Source organism: Cyprinodon tularosa, unplaced genomic scaffold (genome assembly GCF_016077235.1).
Source record: "Cyprinodon tularosa strain WSP-4 unplaced genomic scaffold, ASM1607723v1 ctg290, whole genome shotgun sequence".
NCBI classification, from domain to species: domain Eukaryota; kingdom Metazoa; phylum Chordata; class Actinopteri; order Cyprinodontiformes; family Cyprinodontidae; genus Cyprinodon; species Cyprinodon tularosa.
Genome location: NW_024038997.1, coordinates 897,501 through 923,475, shown reverse-complemented (window position 1 = coordinate 923,475; position 25,975 = coordinate 897,501). Strand labels below are relative to the sequence as shown.

At 37.7% G+C, this 25,975-nt stretch overlaps 1 long non-coding RNA gene across 1 annotated transcript in view; it reads left to right on the top strand.

The window, feature by feature from the left end:
• The first annotated feature begins 6,156 nt into the window (after window positions 1-6,156).
• LOC119787222 overlaps window positions 6,157-25,975 on the top strand; it is a 25,334-nt gene continuing 5,515 nt past the window's right edge. The window contains exons 1-3 of the long non-coding RNA XR_005281305.1: window positions 6,157-6,274; window positions 6,418-6,464; window positions 13,956-14,011. This is a non-coding gene — a long non-coding RNA (uncharacterized LOC119787222). The remainder of the gene's footprint in view (window positions 6,275-6,417; window positions 6,465-13,955; window positions 14,012-25,975) is intronic.

Below are 25,975 nucleotides of genomic sequence, written 5' to 3'. Positions count from 1 at the left end.
ATGATGTGTGCTTTACCTACATAATGAAATGTCAAGTTTACTTTTTTAGCTGCAGTGTTATTTTATCTCATGAAGCCTACAAAATGCTTAACTCCCTTTGTTGAAATTACTTTTATTAAGTCATTTATCAAGTAAAGAATATTTTAAGCTGTTCTTTAGTGATTTAAGGTTAGTTATCTCATTTGTCGCAGATTTCAAAGCTTTTATTCATGAGATAATGAAAAAAGAAGCTTAGATGCAAATTCAAACTGAAACATATCCCTGCTTCACTCTCATTCAATCAGCTCATCGTGCACCACTGCTCCATTCAATCATGGTCAAGTCCTCATTCATCTTCAGCCAAACATCCTGTAAAGTTCTGCTTATAGCTCTCCATTCACAGACTCTCCTGGTCTTCAGCTGAGCTTTGACCAGCCTCCAGCTCATCTCCTCCATAATTCTCTAAAGCTCGTTCTGGCTTCCTTCTCCTCTGGCCTCCACTCCTGGGGATCCTGCAGGAGGACATATCTAATCCAGATCTAACAATGATCATCCAAAGCAATCGCCATTTGCTGCTTCTATGTCTTCTGCCGAGGTCTGACCGCCAAATAACTGTCAGATCAATCAATCTTTCTAATTTCCATTTATATATATTGTGTGTGTCTCTCTCTTCAGGTTGACATATAGTTAATTCCATTCAGAATTCACAATCCTACCAGCTGGATGTAAAACAAGAAAAAAAAAGCATTATAATCAAAATGTCTAAAATGTGTTTTGTTTTTCAAAACACAGGAGTAAATCTCTAGCAGATTCCAGCTTCATATCTCTAATTTGCAAAGCTCTTTATTTTACTATATTCATATCACCTGAGAATTTTTTAGACTTGGAAGACATAGAAATTGTGTCGAAACTCTTTGCTGTTCTGGTGCAAAACATTTTTAACATTTTGACATTTTTACGGATATATTTGAATTAAAGAAAAGTGTATTTTTTTAATGCTGAAGATAAAACTAAAACTGCTTTTTCCAGATGGTTAATTCTGATACAAAGATTTTATTTCACATTTTCCCAGAGGTGAGCCATTTCAATTTGTGCAAGAAAGTTTAAACTGAAATCATCAGTGTAATTTATTGTTTCTTCATTCATTTTTTTTTAAAAGGAGCATCGTAATTTTGCGCTGAACTTGCTGGAAGCAGCAGAAAAGACAGTAGGTTTTGTGCAGTAGTAGTGCAGTAGGTTTTGCTGGTAGGGAGCTGTCAGTACCGTTCTCATCATTCCCACTGTTTGCTATCCTTTGTCAAACTGCTTTGCTCTCCTGTGAATGGGATCAAACTTGACCCAGGTGTATACATAGAAGGGAGGGAGCACAGGTTACACACTAGTTCCCCTAAAGAGACCCCGCACAGACGTCTGTCTGTGTGCGTGCCTTGATAAGTGTGCTAAATGCACACTCTTTAGAAAAGCTCCAAACATGAAAAAAGGGCAGAAAACAACAACCCGAAAAAAAAAAGAAAAAGAAAGAAAAAAGCACTCGACAACACAATAGAGTTTCCCACAATGGGCTTCTGAGTCTGGAAAATTAGAAAGTACAATGATGCACACAGCGCACAATGGCCTAACAAATTGCTCATTTGTGTTTGAAAATACATCTCTTTTTGAGCGCTTCTGTCAGAGGAGCCACACAGTGACAGATTATGTGTAGCTGTCATCCGCCGAGAGAGTTCGAGTTCAAACCAAACGTAACATCAGTTCTTTCTTCTTGCTTTTTTTTTTTTTTAGAGACGTGTTGGTGGTGAGTGCTGCTGCTTCAATCTGAAGAGCTGGAATCAATGGGGTTGTAACAAAGTGCTCAGTGAATTTATTTCTTACAAATATCTCAGGGTTTATTACAGATTGTACAGAATTTAAACACTAGTTGTTGAATAGATAGAGAATGTTCAAATTTAGCTAATTTAATCCAAATAAAACAGTAAAGGTCAAACAGTAGATCATAGAGAGGAAGGGACGCAGCACAATTCAGACACTGCTAAAAAAATAAAGGGAACACTCAAATAAAACATGCTAGATCTGAATCAATGAAATATTCATCTTGAATACTTGTTGTACAAAGTTGAATGTGCTGACAACAAAATCACACAAAAATCGTCAGTAGAAATACAATTTATTACCCAATGGAGGCCTGGATTTGGAGTCACACTCCAAATCCACTGGAGTCCAACTTTGATTTAATGTCGTTAAAACAGGTCAAAATGATGCTCAGTATTGTGTGTGGCCTCCACGTGTATGCCTGTATGACCTCCCTACAACACCTGGGCATGCTCCTGATGAGGTGGTGGAGCATCAGTCAGTGTTCAACAACTCCTAGACAGTCTGTGATGGATCGAGACATGATGTCCCAGATGTGCTCAACTGGATTCAGGCCTGGGGACCAGTCCATAGCTTCAGTGCCTTCACAGTGCCTTATATATATATATATATATATATATATATTAGTGCTGTCAATCGATTAAATTTTTTTAATCACGATTAATCGCATCAATGCCTAAGTTAACTCGCGATTAATCGCATTTTAATCGCAAATTTTTTTTCTGATTGAAAATCATTTAAATACTCTCGATGACATACAAAAAATACATACAGGCTAGGTTTGTGCCGATGTTCTTTTTTTTTTTATGAAAACAGGTCACAGACACTGATTTATGCCATAGAAACATATGGCAAGAAGATGGGGAGGCATGTAGCAAAAAATAAATATGTAGGCAAAAAAAAAGGCCCTGAAAACAGACTGATGTAAAAGACAGTCTTTACAGTTAATACAGTCTTTTGAACAAAGACAAGCATTTTACCCTACTGCTATAAAATGTAGTAGTTAACATTAGATGTTCATTAACCAAGGTAATAATGAACAATTTTCAATCAATACATCAAAATCAATAGACCGACATCACTGGATGGAGGTAGTCTATGCTCTAGAAAGTTACTTTTCAGCCTCTTAACAAAAATGAGAACACACACACACCCACCCACCCACCCACACACACACACACACACACGATACTGACCTGTGGCGTACACAGACAGCAAGAGTGCCGTAGCAGATTCCATTTCACCTCACTAATCTGTTTTCTCAGCGTATTTCAGGTTGCTACTAGGCACCAGACACTCAACTTGTTTGTTGGTGGTGGGGCTTAAAGAAAAGGCACTAGCGCTACCCAGTGTATGAGCGTCTTTTTTCCTTGAGGAGCTCCGCTCTCGAAGCCTATGGAAAATGCATAGACTGGGGGAAAATAGCCCCGCCTTCCCGCAGGCTGCAGCGGGATGTACTTGGAAAATTGTACCATAAAACCACATAGCGTTAATCTAACGTTAAAAATATTATTAGCTCTCCAGTTCTGGACTGAACTGTTTCAAGCTTAGGGTGAGACACATTGTCCATCACTGATGATAGCTGGGGTCAGATTTGATTACAGGTCCAAACATGAAGCCCAATTATTACTAGTGTTGCACCGATACCGATACCAGTATCGGACGGGGCCCCGATACTGCCCTAAAATGGTGGTATCAGTATCGGCGAGTACCAACAAATAGGGCACCGATACCATTTTGAGAGCCATAAGTTTATTCAACTATTGTCACCCACTCCTGGTAGGCAATAAAAAGTTCTATTGGATTCAATTTGTATTAGATTTTTTCCTGCTTCACAAAGGTAGGCAGCAGCTTGACAAAGCCATGATGGCAATTATTTTACATTATTATGGTATCGGTATCGGCCGATACTGCACAGCCATGTATCGGGTATCGGTATCGGGGCCAAAAAATGGCATCGGCGCAACACTAATTATTACCTGACTATATCTAAAGGATGAAGGATTATGTTGATGACAAAGCATACACGACTATCCTTTTGAGCATTTGTTTTTGTTTTTAAAAAGCTTAAACATATGTACACCAAGATCTGGAAGTTCTTCTTCACAAACACCCAGTTGTAATATTATTTGAGCATTTACCCACATTTAGAGTCAAAACAAATACATGCAACATATAAACTAAAAAATAACCTAAACCAGACTAAACATTCCCTGTTTTGGGTCATTTACATATGATAAATGCCAAAATCATGTGGTATTATTTTTTTTTAAGTTTTTATAACTTTAAAGTCAACTGGTTGCATAGATAAAGAAAAGATGACTTTTAGACAACGGGAATGCACAGTTAATGATCCCTTTCAAATGTCTAATAAAGGAATTTACAACTTTTTGGTTAAGTTACTCCTGTAGGTGTATTTTAAGACAAAACCCCAAACACACTGCTTCTTTATATTACATCATACAAAAAAATCCATTATAATTACAAAACTAGAGTGTGTCACCCCCATCTATCGGAAAAAATATAATCTGCAAGTACAAACACCCGAGGAATTATCAGGTTCATTCTGCCTAGGAAGGAGGTTCTGTGTCACAGAGATACATTTGTTCTGGTGTATCTGTTCCAAAACAAAAGCAAGGATCCAGTGAAGATTTTTGATGAAATATGTAAGAGAAGATCATCATCTGCAGTGAAAAAAGTGTAAAATTCCTATAAGGTCTAAAAAAACCCCAAAAAAAATAAAAAAAAATAAAAAAACCAAAATGTCTTTAAAGAAATTTCATCAAACCAAACGTACAAAGAATGGGGGCAAGGGGCAAAATCCAACAAACCATTGTGAGGAACATGTGGAAAGAAACCAAAAAATATGTTTGACCCAGGTCACATAGTTTAATACCAAATATTGAATAAACGTATTTAAATGTTAATGAGCATTATCACATTATTCTGGCATTTACCAAACAGAAATTATTCAGGTCATTCTTACTAAAAATAGCAAAGCCCATAATATTATAGCAGAAAGCTTATAGAAGGAAGAAAACAAAGGTTACGTTTTTTTTAATGCAGATCATTATATGGCTTTAAGGCCTATAACTATTTCCTTTAACTGGTATTTATTTTCTTGAATACACAGAAATGTTTGTTGTTCAGGTTTAAAAAAATAGTAGTCATATGAATTTATATAAACGTTTAAGCAGTATAATTTACATAATATTTCTGTTTATGACAAACAAACCTTTTCTGATTGTCTGTTTTGCATTAATCTGAACTAAAATTAAAATCATATCTAAGAGATGAAAATACTGTAATTTCTTCTTAAGATGAGCCGTGCAGCAAATAAACACAGAAAAGGTCACACTTCAAATTAAATCTTTTGAACTAAAATGTTTTAATTGCTGCAGGGTGGCTGAGGTGCACCCTGGGCAGGTCGCTACTCCAGCAGATGAACACAAAAGAAACACACAGGAAAATAACCTCTCAGTCACACTCACACACCACCAGCTTATAAAACATGCATCCTGGTTTTAAATTTGCCACTTTCACTCTGTGTCAACATTGTTGACAACTGCAGATCCTTACGACCTTTATAATGAAGATGAACTAAAACTTCTAATTGATGTTTGTTCACACAGGATTTGTTATATTTTGTTCAAACAACTGAACTAAACTTGAGCCCAAATTTTATTTTTTGTGCATTGCTTAAACTAAGTGCACTTTGTTTGTATTTAATGTAAAACTTGTTTCGTTAAAGTGTACTATTACTAATTATATCACAGAAAACTTTAGAAAAGTTACTATAATTAACTTAATTCAGTAACTATAACTCATCATTCCAATTTTGCAAATGAGAAGTCGATTAAGCTCTGAAAAAGTCTGTAATCCACCTGTTTCTGTTCTACCCATCTGTTGATTGGAGACACTGTGCTGATAACAGAGCCAACTGAAATTCTGCTCTATTTTCACCTGAATTCACCCCAAGATTTGGCTCTAAAGGCTGACCTGCCTCTGATCCTTTAAAAAAAAAGAAAGAAAGAAAAAAAAGAATAAATCACGCATCCTGCCGTAGCCAAAAAAAAAATAGGTAACTATCAATTGAGTCAATATGTGTAGGAACTCTGGATCCTAAAATTCCCTTTATTTTCATTTTTTAAATTCTAAGTCCGAAGAGATAATGTGGATATTTTTTTTTCTTAGAGTTGGAGTGAAGAAGAGGAGGGTGAGTCTTGATGGGTGGGTGGGTTGTTAGGTGAGAGAAGGGGGTGACGTCAGGTCCTATCACGCTGACAGACCTCCTATTGGTCCAGTGGAAGCTTTTAAAAGGTCCGGGCAGCAGCGCACCGGAGGCTTGATCTCTGAGCTCCTGGCGCTCAGCGGCTCAGCGCTTCCTCCCGATCAGCGTAACACCGGAGCGGCGGACCGGCAGCAGCAGGTGAGCGTGAAATCTGACCGACTGAGGGGGGAAAGAGCGTGGAAATGTTTGGTGTTTGTTAGTGCGAGGGGGAAAAAATATTAGTAGATACGACTGTAAAATGTAAAAATTACTATTTACTGAACTGTTTAATTTCGCTTTAGGTAGAAATGAGGACGCAGCATATAACTGACCTGCAGCATATCAACAGGTAGGTTCAACTGCCTTGATGTGCATTTTAAAGAAGTAGATTTTCAGGTTGAACCCCCAAAAAAGCTCCTTACACCTATAAAAAGTACATTTTAATTGTCTTTTACTTCCAGTGACGCATATTGATCGTATTAAGAACGTATTCTAATGAATAGTAGGCTAATGGCCGCAGCAATTAGACCGTAAAGTAAAGTTCTTTATGTTGGGTCTCCTATAAGCAGCGTGGTCGCCGCGTCGTTACGGATTGACTTACAGCCTGTTCGGTTTCCTGGGGTCAAATGACAACAGCTCAGTGTTGAATGAGGTTCCTTTGCTCCACTCAAAGCGCGGAAAGAGAAGCTCTGCAATTGTTTTAACTGTTGATATCAGGAGTGTTGTTTGTTAAAAAAGAAATAAATAAATAAAATTGCGTTTTATTAGCTTAGTTTCCATCTGCGCATTCAGACCAGCGGGTAAAATTAATTTTCGCGTGAGCATTTAGCGGAGGTTTCAGCACCGGAGCGGTGGACAGCTCCGCGCATCTGCACTGCTGCCCCGCGGCAAGGACGCGGACAGGCGTCCTGACACCGGCTGAATCCCCAATACAACCCTGCAGGACAGCGGCGCACACAGCTGGAACGCTGCTCATCTCTCTCAAAACTGATTCAAGGGGCTCAAGCACAGCAGTGACAGCATGAAAGGTGTGAAGATGCATCATGCATATTATTCATTTTTGTTCCGGGTGATTCGTCTGTCTCCTTCTGGAAGGGGGTCTAGGGTGGCAAAATGGGAACTGGAGCGCATCCAGGATGCCATATTTACATACCCACCCTTCCTCCTCTTCTTCAATACATGCACCCACACGTACACGCACCAAATGTTGGAACACAGCACATACAATCTGTAGCAATGAGAGAAATTCAGTGCTAACAGGTGTTCAAACAGGCCGCTCTGAACATTCTTCCAATTATTGCAATTAAATGCTGCCTGGTTACCACTCCATAATGTGCAACTGCTGCTGTTGAGGAGAGTGCATCCATGTCTTTATGTGTGTGTGTGCAAAGAGAAAGGGAGGATGACACCGACAGACAGAAATAGAGAGAAAACAGCAGGAATGCGCATGAAAGAGTGGGTGCATTTGATGTTGCGATTGTTGCTTTATGTGGAGGATGGGGAGGAAAAAGCAAAGCAGTCTGAATTATATACTACTGAGTGAGCGCCCTCCGCATGCAAAACTAATCCTGTTTTTTTTCTTCTTTTTTTCTAACCCTGAGTCATTATCAGCTTTACCAGATTGTCTACAAACCAGTGGCAACAATTTGATTTTTAAATAAATACTTTAGGGAATAAAAAGTGTAACTGTGGAGATCGGTGTGTGTGTTTTACATCAACTGGTTGTGTCAATGTTTAACTGCACAGAATAGTGATCAGATAGATTAGAGCATCTTTATATGTTGATCATTTCCGCATCAATCTGTGCTGTATCACAAAGTGCTCCTCGAATGTTATGTTTGTCAGGTTTCTGTATGTTAATGTCAGGCATTTCATGAAAAAACTACAGTGGGCCAGTTTTGTTGGAGTTTGCTGCTTCAGAGGCTACAAACTGAAACAGACTTTAGTGGCACATATGGAGATATGTTGATGATGGAAAAACCAAGGTTGATTGCATTGATCTTTGCTACATTATAATGCAGTTTCCTGTTTATGGTAAATCCTGGTGGGAATATAACACTGCAGAAGCAAATCCATCCTGAATTACAGTTACAAGGGATCTGATCCACAGTAACAAACAGCTAAATGTGAAAATCTAAACAGCTTCAGGTGGTGTCTCTCTACCTTTGTCTTAAAACAAAATCAAACAACAGCTTTAAATGACACCCTCAAACAGAATAAAAAAACTGCTACTCCCTTTAATATTTTTGGAAATATCAGCACCCAGATCCTTTTCTGGTGACATTGCCTCCAGATTTGTTGAAAATTTCTGAGGCTACATATATTTGAGGGCTAAACAGAGGAATGATAAGATTCATAAGAGTCTGATCTGTGTGGTGTTTCATCACCAGCGACGAGGGGACATCTTGATTTGATGAGTGATTGAGTCGTCATACTGTAGAGCGACCAGAGGGCAATCACAGCGGCCGCAGTCTTATCAGGCCGAGGAGTAGAAAGGAAGATAACAGGGTGCCATAAAACGGGACAGCATGAGGGGGGGCCTCGGTGCAGGTGAGAGTAAATGTGTGTCATATTAAGCAGGGAGATGTTTGTGGCAGCTGTCAGCCTTGTTTGAACAGCAATCACAATCAGTGAGACAGCAGCCAAGCGTGTGTTTGTGACAGCGTTGGCGGAGGACTCTCTCCTCCCTGCACCTTCTGCTCTTCCACTCCTTCCTCCTTCTGTTCTCCTCTAACCTCCCCCTCGCTGAACATCCTCCTCCCTCCTGTTGCTTCCCTTTCTCCCACTGAAGTGACTGACATTACATCAGTTCCACCACAGTTGAGGCCAGATTGATTCTTCACTGTCTCGAGTCAACTTATTACAGCTTCAGATCTCTTTCAGTCTGACTTCAAAAAGCCTTCTTGTAAAGCCATGAAAACAAGGTGTCCCTGTTCTTCCGCCTTGGCCTTGAAAAGCTTTCGCTTCAATACTACCAGGAAAGAAAGGAATATGTGCAATGCTGCTGCAGGGTGAACTGGGATGGGATTGACACATATTTACTTACATTTCACTGATTCCCTGTGGAGGTTGGGTAGTTTCATCTGCAGAAGAGGTGATACAAAGAAGAACTTTAAATAAATTCTAAATTTGATTTATTACCTTAAAAATATAGTATTTATAGCAACTATAATTAATCTATATTTGTTCACTTTCTAAAAATATATATACATAATTAAATCATCACACAAGTAGAAACATTTTGCAATTAAACAGAGCCTGACAGATAATTTGCTAATGTCAAGAACTGTGTGGAATTTTTATTAAAAATGTAAAATTAAGAATGTTTATTGTTTCAGCATAAATACAGTAATATAAGCAGTTATCATTTTACTTTTTTCATGCATCACTACCCAAAACTACACTGCTCTTAGTTTTGCCTTCCAAAATTCTTAAAAAGAAAAAAAGTTACAGTTACATTAAATTCCAGGAGGAATGAGTTTTCTTCTACATATACATTAAGTATCTAAGGAGACATGATCTGAAAAAATTGACTTAAATAGATAAAACCGGATACAAACAACTGTCAAAATTGTATAAAGAAAAAACAATTGCTATAGCTTTTCTTTTTTTTCCCATACTGTAGCTCACCTTCACACTAAGTTCTCCCCCTCCTATCCAGCTTGGTTTATCTTCTGTTTTTCCCCTCCCCTCTTCTGCTTAGAAGAAAGCTTAATCTATTGTTTGACATGGCCTTTTCATTTGCTGGAGGGAACAGGCACAAAAGTGGAGCTGGTTGAGGATAGTAGATGAAAAGAAAAATGTTCAGGATGGATAGAAAAAGCAATAATCTTAAATAATTAGCATGTCTTGTATCATAAAGCTACATAAACTAAATCAATCAATTAATCTATCTATCTATCTATCTATCTATCTATCTATCTATCTATCTATCTATCTATCTATCTATCTATCTATCTATCTATCTATCTATCTATCTATCTATCTATCTATCTATCTATCTATCTATCTATCTATCTATCTATCTATCTATCTATCTATCTATCTATCTATCTATCTATCTATCTATCTATCTATCTATCTATCTATCTATCTATCTATCTATCTATCTATCTATCTATCTATCTATCTATCTATCTATCTATCTATCTACACGCTTTATCCCAATTGGGGTCGCGAGGAGTGCTGGTGCCTATCTCCAGCTGTCTACGGGCGAGAGGCGGGGTAGACCCTGGACAGGTCACCAGTCCATCGCAGATATATATATATATATTTATTTTTTTTTCTTTCTTTTTTGACAGAACGTGTAAAGGATTAACTATATTTCATCTCTTGTTTTACAGAAAGGAGTTGGCTAGACAGCAAAGATCAATTTGTTTGGACCAAAACACTAATATTAGGATGATAAAAGCACTTGTGTTACTAATACATTTTCATTGGATGCAAGTTAAAGTATTTTAACTTTTATTTAGAAACCTCTGATATCCTATGCAGTACATAAAAAATCCTTCTATAAAAATGTGAACAGTATATGAACATTAATTATAGCACAATTTTTGCCACTAAATACTGTAAAACAAACAAACAAAAAAACATATACAGCAACAAGGCATACAATATTGCCTGTAAACAGAAGATAAAGTTTCATTTCTAATACTGACAAAACTATAATAGTTCAGCTTTGCATACAGCATTACCTTTAGGAGCTTAACTAATACTATTCAATATGGAGCATTTAATGCAATTAAAAACAATTACCACTGAGGCTACTTTTCTCTCCTGTCACTGACTCAAATAATCCACCTTCCTGGTCCAGATAGCGCTTATCATGGTGACCGCAGCCATACTTCTGCTGTACTAGTATGAGGCATATTTAGTTTGTGCCAAGATTTTTAAGCTTGAATGTCCCCAGTGGACCTGTGATTCCACTTGATTGTCAGATATAAAGGTGTACAAGAAACAGGGAGTACCAAGGTTACTGCTTGGGACTTTAGCACGTATATAATTAATTGCTTTAATTTTTTTACCATGCTAAAATGTTTCTAAAAAATTTATTGAAAAAATAACATCGTTAAAGTTAATCTAATCTATAAATTGGATTTAAGGAGCCAAACTGAAGAAGTGGGCCTCCATGACCACTCAGTGACAACCAGATCCACTCGATAGTTAAAATACATCCAATTTTAACATTGGCTGACAATTAAGTGATATGCTATAGATTTCTGTTAGCTAACAGACCTTTGTAGTTAACAGAGCTTTGTTGTCCTTCTTATTGTCAATCATACTGGTGATACGTTTGCGTGAGGTTGTCCTCCGTGCTCGTCCCCATTTTCACTTACCGGTGGTGAGTCTGACATAATGGAAGAACTGCAAATCTTCTTTTGGAAAGTAATCTCATATGAGCGATGCAAACAGCAACTTTAAAACAGAGTGTGTACGCATGCTCTCACATGCGTTTATAGGTGTTCCCTCTCGGGAGCAGGTACAGGGTTTTGCATGTGCATTTACATTTTTAAAATAGAGAGGGTGGGTCTTTTCAAAAATTTATGATAATCCTCCACTATACCTTTAAGTATTTTTATGATTTAGGGAAATACTGTAAATAACCATGGTCTAAATGCTTGGCTTTATTGATTTGCACTGATTCTGCATGGCTTCCTATTTCCACTGATTGTGGACCTAATCCTGGTTTGGACCAATTCCAGTTATTTTGGTCAAACCAACATAATATATCTGATGCTTTTTATTATTATTATTATTATTTGTTGAAAGCCTCTGAACACTTACCTCTTTGGAACTATAACTCATTTGATAAAAAAAAAAATAAAAACATGGTAATGTAATATGTACCTTCTGCTGTTGAGGGAATATTTTTTCCATGATGTAGGGGATTATTGGAGGGTACTGAGCAATTACAATTCATCAAACCTTCCATCCTTCCAGAACCCTTGCCAAAAACACAATGTATTTTAACAGTTACGCACATAAGGTCAAACTAAACAATGCTAAATAATGAAAATAAAAAGATACCAAACCCAGAGAATGGACTTTTCTCAATCCAAGGATTTAAAGACCTTTATCTTCACTTTTCATCCTGCCACCAGGCAAAATCTGTATCTAACAGAATTGCTAAAAAGGATTAAGAAAAAAAACATATTTTTTTGTCTAGCATAATTAAAACTCAATAAATCATACCTTTAAATCAGGCTGTCATTCTAAGCTTTGGCAATGCTTTGAATTATTATCATTAAAATAAGGATGGAGAAATTCATAATCATCTGGCTACCATTAAAAGTGTCTTTTTTCAGATTAGCTTGTCATATGGCGTAATGATGAAGAAATGCCAATTACTTTCATGTCTTCTTTTATGTTGTTGTTTATTGATTAGACATCTGGAATTCCATCTTGAAATTAAGCAGATATGTGAAGCCAACAAATTACTTCAGATTTTTTTCACCACAACGATAAGCAACTTAAATCCACTCTTTTAAAATACTGTAATTTAAATGCTATGCAAAAATTTTCAGGTAATATGCTATACTAAGCTAAAGCGAATACATTAATTAAATCCTAGACTGACAGATGGTGTGAAGTCATACTTGTAATGAGTGGAAAAGTAACAGCAGTGACAATGGCGAGTGGTGCAGGGATTGGAGCAACCTAATAGATGAATGAGCAGAAGTCTATTTGCACTTTATCTTGTTTGAACGACTGCCTGATGAGATCAAACTGTGCGGGACCGATTTCTGCTCACACAGATAGACCCGGATAGTTCTCTCATGACCCCCTTCCCCTTGTCTGGGTTTCCTCATCATCCATTATTTGTCAACCAACGGTGCTGATGTGCTTCCTTTTTTTCCTGTGCTGATGTGATGGAAATGAATTAAAAAGGAGAGAAAGAGGCTCTGCTGTACTGCTCATTACACGCAGGTTGTGAGTCATGATTAGCTTGTGAAATAAAGGACATTGCTGTGTGTTCACAGACAACGTATAACATCTGTTTTGTCAGGCTTCCCCTTCTGCACAAAGATAAGAACGGATTTATTTAAACAACATCTAAAAATGACTTTCAACATAAAAGAAGGAAAAGTTAAACTAATAAGAAATGTACTTTAGTTTTTAGGAGTATAAATGCTTTATTTGCTTAACTAATTTGGTATTTTGTCATATTGCAAAATACAAACATGATGTGTTATTTGAAAGTTGTACAGTATTTAATACACATAAATAGCAAAGGGCTTAAATATAAGATTTATTGGCTAATTTATAAGATTTTGGCGAGAAACACACCAACTAACAAACATACAGCTTTACTGAAAATCCTAAACTTAAAATAGATTCGGAGCATGTCACTGAATTACTCTCAGAATAACCAGACTGGAGAAAATATAATTAACTTCGCCATTTATCAAGACACTACAAAACCATTTATTTATGATTTAATTTATGCAGAGAGGCCTGTATCCTGCATCTGTAGGCATGAAATTAACCCAATACAAACAACAGACATAATTTCCATTTCAATGCTTCAAACCTGCACAGTGCACCTGAAGCACAAACCAGAACTTACAGGGAAGAACAGCACTTACAGTACTGGATGTCTTAATTGGTTACCGTTCACATCACAGTGTCATAGAAAGGAGTTTAAAAGAGAAAGCTCACAGAACAGCGTGCATCATTGTTCATGTTTGATTCCATTTCAATGCTCTCATTTCTATCCCGCTTTTCAGGCTATAGAAAATGTAACAGCACCCACCATTATGTCTTTCTGCGTGCAGACTCGTTCGCCTATTTTTGTGTGAATGACTGCTGTAGTTGACTATTCACGTTTCTTTCCAAGGTCGGCGCACAGTTCTCAAGTGAGAGGCAAAACGCTTCCTCGTCCACCTGCACACTGTGAGTAACTGTTAGCATGTCGGCCATCTGCCGCCTCGGTTTTTTCCCTCCACACATCGCATGGTGAAGTGCTAAAAGTCAGGCTATGTGTGTGTTTATTTTTTTCTGAATGTGAGACCTCCCAATGCACGTTTCTTCAAGTGTGAAGTCTGTTACGAGTCTGCATGCAGGTGTAAAACCTGGTGTGCACTGACAGCTTCATTAAACGTACGACTTCAGCTGGTTTGTGTGATTTTCTTCTTCTTTTTTTTTTTGTTTGCTGTCTCTAAAGTGCATGCGTGTGTGCCTAACTCCTTCAAGCATGATGCGTGTGTTTCCTGAGTTTTTCCCTGTGCCTGTATATGTGTGTTTATAATCCAAGGCCATTCAATAGCACCACATGGATCCATCCCATATCCTGGTCGCCATGGTTACCGAGGCCACTTATCACAGAGGGTCCAGGCAGATCAAACAGGTGTGCATCTCTGCTCGACAACTGTTGCTAGGAACCTTTGTTGCGCAAAATGCACAGGTGCTTGTCACCACTGGTGAAAACCAGCAGGAGCGCAAAAACATTGTCTTGTTGTCCCAGTCTGAACTGGTGTGTGTGTGTTTGTGAGCGTGGTTTTTTGACATGAAGCCTTTGTTCGGCACAGTTTGACTTCTTCTGAGAGGATTTCTTTTATGTCATGTATCTCTGTGGGTCATCACTTCATCAAGATTCTTCATGAGGTCATGTCATTGGGGAGGGGTGAAAAACTTTAATATGACCAGTTTTAAAGTGAAACTTTTTAACAGTAATAGAGAAATTAACATAATTCATAATTTTAGACAGAAAAAAGTAGTAATGTGAAGTACTTTAGGTATCTTTTTAAATAGCATATGTAAGGACGTCACATGCCATCTTTGTGGGCTTTTCTCGAGTCTCATGTTTACAAGCCAAGTGTGCATGTACATCCATGGTAGTAGCTGGCTAAGCCTCTCCCTGATCAGACAGCAAAATGACTGAGAGCATATTCATTAAATTGAATCATTCATCTGAAGACGATCATTTGCCAAAATGATATTCTCTTGCTAGCAGTATGGTAAAGTGAGGAATTACATTTTCACGAAAAGTATTGCCATTTTGCTGTGTTTTTATTCTGTAGCCAGTAAATATGTATATACAAGGCAAACTTGAGAAGAGGAGAGTGGGGCTGCAGCTGAAGTGGAGTAAAAGAGAGGCTTTGCATCTTGTTTTGGTCTACAGCCAGTGCTTATTGCTCCTTAAAGGTCTGTATTTTTACTTCAAACTTAAATCTACGAAAACTGATTTAAAAAAAGCTGTTTAGGCATTATAACTATCAAAAATATGATTTAAGTGACATTTTGGAAAAAGCATGTAAAGCAAACCTATGTTCTTTCGACTCCAGTATCACCCCACATCCTAATAGTTTGTGATTTTTGATAACCCCCTTTTGTAAAGTTGGTTCCAAGATATAGGAGGAATAAGTTACAACTTTTAAGTTTTAAGTCTTACCAGCCAACCGATTTAAGCATGTTTTGTTATTGCCATGATTCAGATGACATGGCATGGTGATTTATGTTTAAAATAGGGAAATACAACTGTATTGTCTTTTTTTAAGTGCACAATATTTATTTACCTTATTTTAAGGGCAGAAAGACTCATTCCATTGATTTACCTCATATCCTTTGTTTACCTGATGAAATTTAGGGCAAATACAACTGTGATACTAGTGTAGCACAGGATGCTGGGTATGTAACAGAAGCTCTGAAGCGATGACAGAAGGTTGGTCCATTTATTGGTTTGACACAGACAAGGTAGGAAAAATTACATCAGTATTATATTTATGACGGTGACAGTTGCCATCATTTAATAATCATTGTGAGCTGGTGAAAAAAAGAACTGTTCATTTGATATTATATAAGATATCTATAAATATATTCTAAAAGTCAAATTAGCAGTATAACAGCAGATAGAGCAAAGAAATGTGAAATCATATGTATATCATATGTATAAAAAAAAAAAGCACAAGAAGCTGCGAAAATGAAGCAACATGCAATAAAAAAATTCAGATCTGGTTTTTAAAATTGTTTTAGAAATTATTAGTCCTGCAGTCCTTCAGGTAGATTTATTTTTTGTGCCACTTTTTACATTCTTTTTAATAAATTGGCATTATGAAAACGCCAAATTATCATGCTCCAGTATCTTTATAACTTTCTGCCACCACAAAGCAAAAAAAAAAAAAAATATATATATATATATATATATATATATATATATATATATATATATATATATATATATATATATATATATATATATATATATTGTGATGCACAACTGTGGCTTCACATTTGTTAAGGTTTATATTGCACCTAAAAGACATAATGTTGGGTATTTTAAATGGAAAATTGTACTTCTCTTTGTGATTTTGAAAGAACTCAGGTGACACATACATTCTAAATACAGATAACAAATACTGTGTACACATTAATAGCCACTGCACTGGATGCTGTAGGGCATGCATGCAACCAACTCTAGTAGACCTAGTAGAAATAGCAAATGCTAATTAACCACATTAAAAGTCAGCTACTGTTGTTAAGACGATTTTCAGCCCTTTTCAGTTAAAGTGTTTGTGACCTTTGTTTAGCTAATGCAAAAATGTAGATGGATAATCCCCAGGCCAGTGTGCCAGACCAATCTGAACAGATAGTGATTGTACCTAATTAAATAATTGTAAACTTTTATTATCCTATAGCAAAAACCAAATACAACTCATTTACTGTTTCTTTAGAGGTTGAATAAACCTAAAGTGAAATATTGCATACATTCAAACTTAACAAATTAGCTAAAACAACACATGTGGCAGAGCAGGGTTTAATAGCTTGGATTTCTAATCAGAAAAAGTAAAGGTTTGATCTTTCAATACTAATTAATTAAATATGAGAACTTGTTTATTTTTGTTGTCATTTCAATGTGGTTTGATTTTCATTATACATTAAATAGAGTATATTTTTTTCACTGCGTAATTCCTTTACAATTGAGATAGGTTTAAGTCTCCCACCATCATTTTCTCTACATGATATACTCGGTACATATTCCACAAAGGTGTGATTACAAATTCCACATGTGATCCAAAATTGCAGATGAGTAAAATTCCTGTTTGCAGACTCAACCTTTAGATGCAACGTTAGAAACTGGCATAATCAACATGAAGAAATGGAACAGAAAGGAAAGCAGAAGGAAATTTCAGGAGAGGGATTGAGAGGCCTGGCAGGAAAGAAAGCATAGAAAGGCCGGTGATAGGTTCATTCAGGGCTTTTTTTCACTACCAAGTGCAACCCTCCTCCGACCCTCCCTCTTTTTGCCCACCTTTCCTTTTCTTGTGACTGTTGTGAGTCTTGCCACTCTCACCCTCTCACCTCACACCCCGCTTTTACCCGACTTCTCCTCTCAGCCTCCAAATGCTAGTCTGTCCTCGTTCTTCCCTTCATCCTCTAGTTCCTACTTAACTATGCATCCTCGGGAGGCACCCTGCTGTCACGCCCCACCCCCACTATTTAATAAACCAGAAAGGACAAACATAAGTCCCCAAAAATTACCTCTAAAATCCCCTCCCTCTGTGTTAATATACAGCTCATATGTTATGAGTAAAGCTGAGCCTGACATTAAATATATCTCCTTAGCATTCTCTCTTTTTTCATTTTGATTCTCTCAGCTTGCTTTCCACATCGCTTCCTCTTATGATATTTACGAGATAATTAATATTGACAGGAAGCACATGGGCTTGCTCAGTGAGCTGTCCACTTTACAAGTATCCACACAAATCCATATTGACAAGTGGGTTCCAGTCTGAGCTGCCCTCCACCAGTTTTTGAGTTTATTTCTGTGTAAACAATTACTGCAAGCTGACAGGATTTAAACTAGCCTCAGGTGCAACGTTTGCACCTGCAGTTGATCTGATTTTGCTTCATTTAATTAAGATATTATTCTGTTGAGTGTTGGTGCCAGAGGCTGGAGGGAGTTTCAGGGGAAGTAAAGAGCTAAATGCAATTTTTTAATAAAAGATTTCTTCCTTTGCTGCTTTTTTTTTCTATATGCTTTTCACCTTTCACATATGTCGCTCATTTCAGCTTTAATCCCAGCATAACACCTTTTGTGCCTCTCGCTCTCACTCCTTCTTTCTCTCATGTTCCTTACACCTTTCTTACACTCTATCCCTCACCTCTCCTGTCTGTACAAGGCAACCCCTCCTCCACTTCCTCCTACCTGCCTTTCCTCCTGCCTCTCCTCTTTTTTTTTCACTTGCGGTCCTTTCCATAACCCAATAAACTCGACTCTTGAGAGCTCCCCTCACCTCTCCACCTCGCTGCACTGCTCTTCCTGCATCCACTGCTTGCCCCACGCCTCCTTGTCTCTGGCTGTTTCTTCCCCTGCAGCGAGCCCTCAACTAAGGCTGCCATGTGCAGGATGCTCCCTTGGTGAGGTCAGTGGCCTGGCTGTTTTTCTCTGTTCCTCCCCTTAGCAATTACCACTGGAGATCAAACAGCCTTTCAATTACTCTTTTGCAGCCTCCTAAAGGGTCAAACATAAATTCACATTCAGAATCTTTTATAGAAATATTGAAACTGTGATATTGGTCTAAAATGATGCATCATAGAGGAGCATTCGCTTTATCCTTCTTTTATTTTTCTTGATAATGAATGAAGCCTCAAATGCATTCGATACATAATGTGATTCTGAAACGAGTTCAAGGCTTATTCAAATGTACTGCAAACCCCCAATGAATGAACAAACCGCAGCTCTGTCAAAAGTTAATTAGATTATTACATCTATTTATTTTTTCGGGAAAAAAAACTTCATCTGACATTAATGTATGTTCCCCGCTTTGTGGGCTTTATCACAATTTAAATTGTAGATAAGCAAATGAAACACCTAATTAACTTATCTAAAAGCCGAAGTAATGTAAATGGAGATGCACAAATATAAAAAGGTTGACCCAATCTAGATATCGAAATTATTATTATTGCTTTTATTGCTAAAATAAAACAAAAAAACAATGTCAAATAGTATCACACAGTATACGCTTCTCTACTCTTCAAAACAGTATAAAAATAAGAATTTATTGTTGACATAAGCTAAGCAAACCTCAATCTGTGAGGTGCGTTGCTATCGCTGCCACATGCTAAAAGAAATACACTGAGCCTACCCTTTTGCCTCCTCCCCCCACACAAACAAGCAGTAAAAGATGGAAATAAACGTTGATTATTGATGTCACCGCAGTTTTACCAATGACACTGATACTGAAATGTAACAGATTTATTACATTGGCCAATGTCGATGTGACAGTGTATCATACATCCATTTATGACATTTCTTTTCCCTAAAGAGTTTAAGTAAAGCTGTAAAGGTTAACAGTGCTTGCATAGAGCAGGTTTAGATGGTAACAGGAACTTTAGTTTAAGAATTTTACTTTTTCTTCATATTAAAAGGAATGTTCAAAGTTTGTTTTTATTCTCTAACATTTTACTAACTGCGTGTTACATTGTGTAATTTAATCATCAACCAAGAAAAATAAATAAAAAAGCATTTTAACTTATATACCGGTATGTATATAATCAGCCACAAGTGCTAAACTTCATTAAATGTTTTAAACCTAACTATGTTTTGTAGATAATCACAATTATTTATAATTTTATTTCATTATCAAATTAATAACATGAAGTGAAAACAAATTTTAAACTGCGGTCTGCTCCTCTTGCGGTTTTGCGCCGGGCGGCTTTTCTGCTCTCGGGCTGATTCTGTGCGCGGTGTGTTTCGTTGCGCGCTGTTGGCATCGGTCTTGGTGGGGTGGGGCTGCGCTTTTGGCCGGGGGGGCGTTTTGGGGGGGGTCCCGCGGCGCTCGTGGCCGGTTCGCGGCGGATGCGCATGGGCCCCGGCCGGGGGCGGGGCCGTCTTAGTGTTTTCCTGGGTGGTGCGGTCGCGGTGGGTGTTGCGGCCGGTCGCCGGGGCTTGGTGCGGGGGGGCGGGGCGTGTTTCGGTGCTCTGTGGGGCTGGGGCGTTTCGGTCGGCGCCGTGGTGGGGCTGGTGTTCGGCGCCCGGCCCTACTTCGGGGTGGCCGGCTGCCGGCGGGGCCCGCGGACTCGTCCCCGCGGCTCCCCGGGGCGCCGGCATGGCGGTGGCTGGGGGGCTTCCTCGTGGCTGTCTCTCCTCCTGCCTTGGTGGGGTCTGATTTCCGGGGCTGGCCCCGCCTTGGTGCCTTCGCTTCTGGGGTCCCCTTGGGCGCCTGGGGCTTTGGGTCTCCCGGCGCTGGACTCAGTGCTCTGGGGGGTGTGCCTCTCCGGCTCTCCACAACCACTATTGAGCATTTTTTTCTATGGTTAAAACTTTACATGCACAAGTTCACCCTCACAAACAACTACAGGTGCTAGGCTTCAGGTACTTAGAGATTCACTTCCACACAGAAACCCCACATTCATATCTTCAGGTAACACAGAGTACATGTCAGACTTAATAATATTACTTTAGTGATAGTTTCAAGGTGTTTGCTTTATTGTATATCTCGTACCATGTTTTTTGGTTGTGCTGTTCTTTTTTCTTTTTTTTTTTTTTTTTTTTTTTTTTTTTTTTTCTCTCCATCTCATTACAGGTGTTGAAGCAGACTGAAAATGTTTTGTCATTGTCTCCTTCCTATCTCCTCTTTCTTTCATCTTTTGTCCTGTTTTTTTCTTTTTCTTTTTCCTTCTTCTTCTTCTGTTTTTCTGCTCTACTTACATTGCAGTGTCCATATGAACTGTAAAACTCCCTGCATAATTATAATAAAGCAATTTATATACATGAAACAAGTAGAGCGGTATGGCAATTGCGATACCGCTACACTTGTGAAAGTAAAATCTGTTGGGCTCCTTTTGGCATCAAGACAATTATTCTTATTGCCACCTTGCCAGACAGGACACTGTAAAAAAAAAAAAAAAAAAAAAAAAAAAAAAAATTTTAGAGTGGAAATTTAGCTTATATGTTATAGGTCCCACAGAAATTATGGAGATGTATTTACCTCCTGCAATGTTGAACCACATGTAGAAATTAATCAGTGATTTCACAGAAATGTCAAGCAAACAAAAAAAGCTAGCAATGATATCAGAAAAAACACACAAGTAAGATGACAAGAGCTCTAATAAATTCTTTTTTTAGTTTCAAGTTGGATCCGTTTTTTTGTTTTGTTTTTTTGTTTTTTTTTTGCTTTACTTTCATAATAATTGATGGTTCTACCATTGAGTTAAACACAAATTAAGTTAAATTCCAATCTAGCCTGACTTCGCTTCAACCCACTTATGTTTAGCTAGTGAAATGCTTAGCATTTCTGATCCCAACCACCAGTTAGAATTGAAGAGGCCTCTTGGATGAGAGGCGAGACTTCTTCTAGAAAACTTCTCGTCCAATTGCCTAAACTGAACTTTTAATGACCTGGATGACTGAGAATATTCACAGATATGTTAACACATATGGCAGCTTTTGAAAAGGGAATTGAAATAACAGTGCACATTTTGTGAAGGACTCAGTTTTGTGTGATGAACATAAAATGTTAAACATTTCTGCTTTTTGATATGGACTTTGCTTTATGGCTTTATTTGGTCTGGGTTCCAAAAAAGATGTATCATGTTTTGTTAAAACTTAGATTTTCCATATAATATTGTTCCAGATAAAGTCATGTAACATGAGCATGACTTTTTGTAGAATTTTATTCACCTCTGCTACTCTGGTAGTAGAAATTCTCTGTTCTGATATTAATATCTGAATCTGTTCCAGTATGAGTGAATGGGTACAATCTATAGGAGCAGATGAATTCAGTCTATTTCTATAATAAGCATAAGTTAGGTTAGAAATCTCCAGAACATCAGGAATGTTCACCCCTCTATGAGCACCTGTCTTTTATTTAATAAACATAGTCATTTTGAAATCTTATGGTTGAATATCTGTTAACAGCATTTACTCCTTTGTTATGACAGTTTATTAATCGGAAGTCATCTTTTGTGATCGATATTTATGTACAATCATGCATATGATAACAGGGTCTAGTGACAAAGGTTTATGCAGTCTCTTAAAAAAATAATGATAACGTAAAAAAAAAAAAGCTTTAATATTGTAGAAGTACAAATATCCCAAATATCTAGTATTGGAATCGAATCCGGAGTGAAAATAATGTGAACTGACGTATTCCTAGTTTGCAACACAAAAGCTTTCAAGTATTCAATTATTGTTTAATAATAATTGAACTTTATTAATCTCATGACTAAAAAATAAATTGATTTATATTTATGTAAAATACTTTTTACAGGAATTTCGTTACTTTACTCTGAAATGTTGACGGAAAGTTGCCTTTCTGACAAGATCAAAGGATTTTATCTAGAACTACATTTTCTTTGGGGTTTGTTCCAGTTGTTACCTGGTTTTAAATATAAGCTTTTTTATGTTTTTGATTCAACTGCAATAAGCCGTAGCAAGTTATGGATTTTATTTTTACAGAATATATATGCTTCTTTGGCAGTGTTTTTAAATAGGGAACGTTCTTGGCAGTACACAGTAACTATATTGAAATTGCCTGATACCTTAAAAATATAATCACGATTTCTGCAATAAAAAGCTTTTATTATTTAAGTCAGGGTTATTGTAAACCAATTTCCATTGGCTACTCTTACTTTCAATCTAATGTAGTGACATGTACAAAGAAAAATTATAATAATTGGAGAATCTATTAATTTGCCCCTGATTTGTTTAAATCTACTTTAGCTAAAATTAATTTCCAATGAAAATCCTTTTCAGAATTGCAAATCATTATGTATGCTGGTGGCCAGAGGACGGAGAAATCTGTTCTGTCACAGGGCGAATAATGAAAATGTGTCATCTTGGACGAGGACGGCGGACGAACGCCACTCTTCAGCGAATTCCATTTTCTAATTCTCTGACAGACGCAGAGGGGGAGCTGAGCACATGTACCTCCCCCTCACATACACCAATTACTGCAATGAGCAAATGAAAGGCTGTGTCCCATCAGGGCCGCCATAGGGGGTAGAGAGTGAAGGGGGGAGTTATACATAATTGTCCCCCCCCCCACACCTCCTCCATCCACACAAGCACATACATTATCAACAATCATCATCTGCTGCCTGCCTCGTTGATAATCCCACAGTTGTCTGTTCAGCCTTACAGCAGATTGGCTCTTCTCACTCACAGCCATACTCCTTGTTTTTTTTAGTTTCTGTCTCTGTGTCTTGTCTGCATTGCTACATCATGCCATTTTACCCACACTACAGATTTTTCCCTCCTTCTAATTAACTGTCTGCATGCTTTGTGACATTTCTCCAGTTCTTGCTTCAAAAGCAATCAAAAATACTGTTTGTAAAGAGAGTCTGTTGAGTCAGAAAAAAGCCCTATTTGCAGATTAACAGAATTGTGGTTTAAAGAGAACATGTGAAAGAATCTTAACAGCTGTTACCATATGTTTTCAGCTACACTTTAGGGTTAGGATTTTTATGCAAATCCTTCACCTTAAAGTCTAAGTTGCAGATGATATGCAGGTATCTTTCTGCAAAGCCTAAATTTCATTTTTAAGTGTAAACGTGAGAGCTATGAAGCCCACCTTGCTGCACACTTGGCTGCAGAGTGGTGTCTCTGCAGGCTAATTGAAGTCAACCACAGGGTACTGCTAATGATCAGCCTACTGCAACCCCTCGTTGGCCTGTCGCTCCTCTGTCTGCGGCCCTGCGTGGCATTTAGAGACATCTCGAGGACTGGGGGAAAAAAAGAGAGTGAAACAGTCAGAAGAGACAGTTTAGGTGTCAGTGGTGCAGGACAAGTGACCCAGGTGATAAAATGACCACCACGCTGCGCAGGAAATGGCCACGTCCGGCTCTGCTCACTTCCGCTCAGTGGCCATTATCCCTACCCCCCTACCCCTCCCCGCTGCTTCAGATTCACTAACGCAAAATCAATATGAGTAGGAGGTGGGAGGACAGGAACTCTGGGTGAGGTGAGAGGATGAAACAAGGGGAGCAGAGAAAACAGAGAACAAAAGGAAAGAAAAAGGAAAAAATAAGGACAGAAAGCCTGGTATAGTCTGTATTTCAGAGTGTGGGTTTATTACTAACACAACAAAGTACTTGTCCATGTGAGACTGTAAATATATCTAAACAATAAATAAAAACACATGGTAATCAAAAAGGGGGGAAAGGACCTTAAAGAATAATAAAACTACAAAGACAGAGGGAAGTAAACTTCGATTAGTGTAGAAAATAGCAGCTTTCTTTAGAAGAATAGACAAGCAAAGTAGAGCCTTTTTTAATACTAGGTCAAGAGCTTTTCATTAGAACATAAATAAGTTAGTAATGCAAACACACATGTTGTTCTATTATAATGTTACAGAAATGGAATGAAAATATTGAAATGTTATAAAATTAGTAACTTGTATAAAACAGCAGTTACAGGAAAACATAGATAGATAGATAGATAGATAGATAGATAGATAGATAGATAGATAGATAGATAGATAGATAGATAGATAGATAGATAGATAGATAGATAGATAGATAGATAGATAGATAGATAGATAGATAGATAGATAGATAGATAGATAGATAGATAATAGAGATCTGCGTAAAGACCAATAGAACGTAAATAGTTTACAAGGTTTGTCTGGTTGTTCAGTCTCACAGCTGCTCTCACAGATTTATTGTTCCATTCAATATTTCAGTATAAGAATAAAGGCAAAAAGACAATTAAAGAACGTAAAATGAAAAGAAAGATTTAAAAAGACCTTAAACCTGATAGGGGCTCCCAATTGTGGAGCAAAGGCTACAAAATCATTTAACAGAGCTTTTTACTGATGCTTTATCCAATCAGAGCCGCCTGTGTTATTTAACTGCTGAAGACCAACGTAGAAAATGACCTCCTTTCTCGGTCAACTGGAGCCTATTTCTGCCACAACTGCCCTCGTGGCATTTAGGTTTATGAGTCTGACCCTAACCATTCTCATCTAATGAGCTTTAAGAATCAGGCTAAATGTTTTGGAGGCTACATGGCAGCAGAAAACAGTTTTCATGGCAGATTTCTGCTTAGAAAAATGCTCCTGTTTTATTTAATGCAAAAGCAAAATATCTGTTTAAGAATGATACAATTTTATGTTTTAGGAAAAAAAAATGTTTTTGGATTTGCAGCCTTTTTTTATCTATATCTGCTGAGATATTTGTTACAATTTTCTGCCAGGAAAAAAAAATCTGTTCACATAAAAAAAATAAAATACAATATGTACTGAAAGCAGAAATTGATTTTGTGTTTGCTGAGGAGAAACCGCCTTTATACATGCGACACAGGATGTTCGCACCAAATCAGCAACACCTGGAGAGTATACGTACATAAACTGATGCAGCAGAAGATCTCTGTGGTAAATCCCAGCGGAGGCTGCGTCCACTCCACTCCACTCCACTCTATGGGTTTGAGGATTTAATTTGCGAGTTCTTCTGCTGCATCTCTGCGCAGCATGACTTCATTTTAAAGCTGCGACTGCCTAGTCTCCTCATTACGAGCCTCATCCATAAGAAGGGGCAGTATGAATTAGAATAAACAGTTAGAGAACTGGAGAGCCCTCTTTATGTATGTCATTAACATTAAAACGTATTTAAATTCATCATCATGAGCAAATAGTTAATGATTCAATTAGCTTACCATACATGTTAAGGGAAATTATTCATGTTGGATATGGAATATGATAAAAGCCTCTTTTTCTTCGCTTCTACCCACTCCTCAGTATAAGAATTAAATTTCTTCAACAGGCCTTGACAACCTAATTGAACATTAGTCTAATATAGAGCATTACCAGAAGAGAAATGAAAGCGTGCTGTCCTTGAACACTCACAGCTTCATTGTGAGCCCTACTGCCTTGTCCCGGTTATTTCTCTCCCTGGCTCTGGAGTGAAAAGGACCTTCCT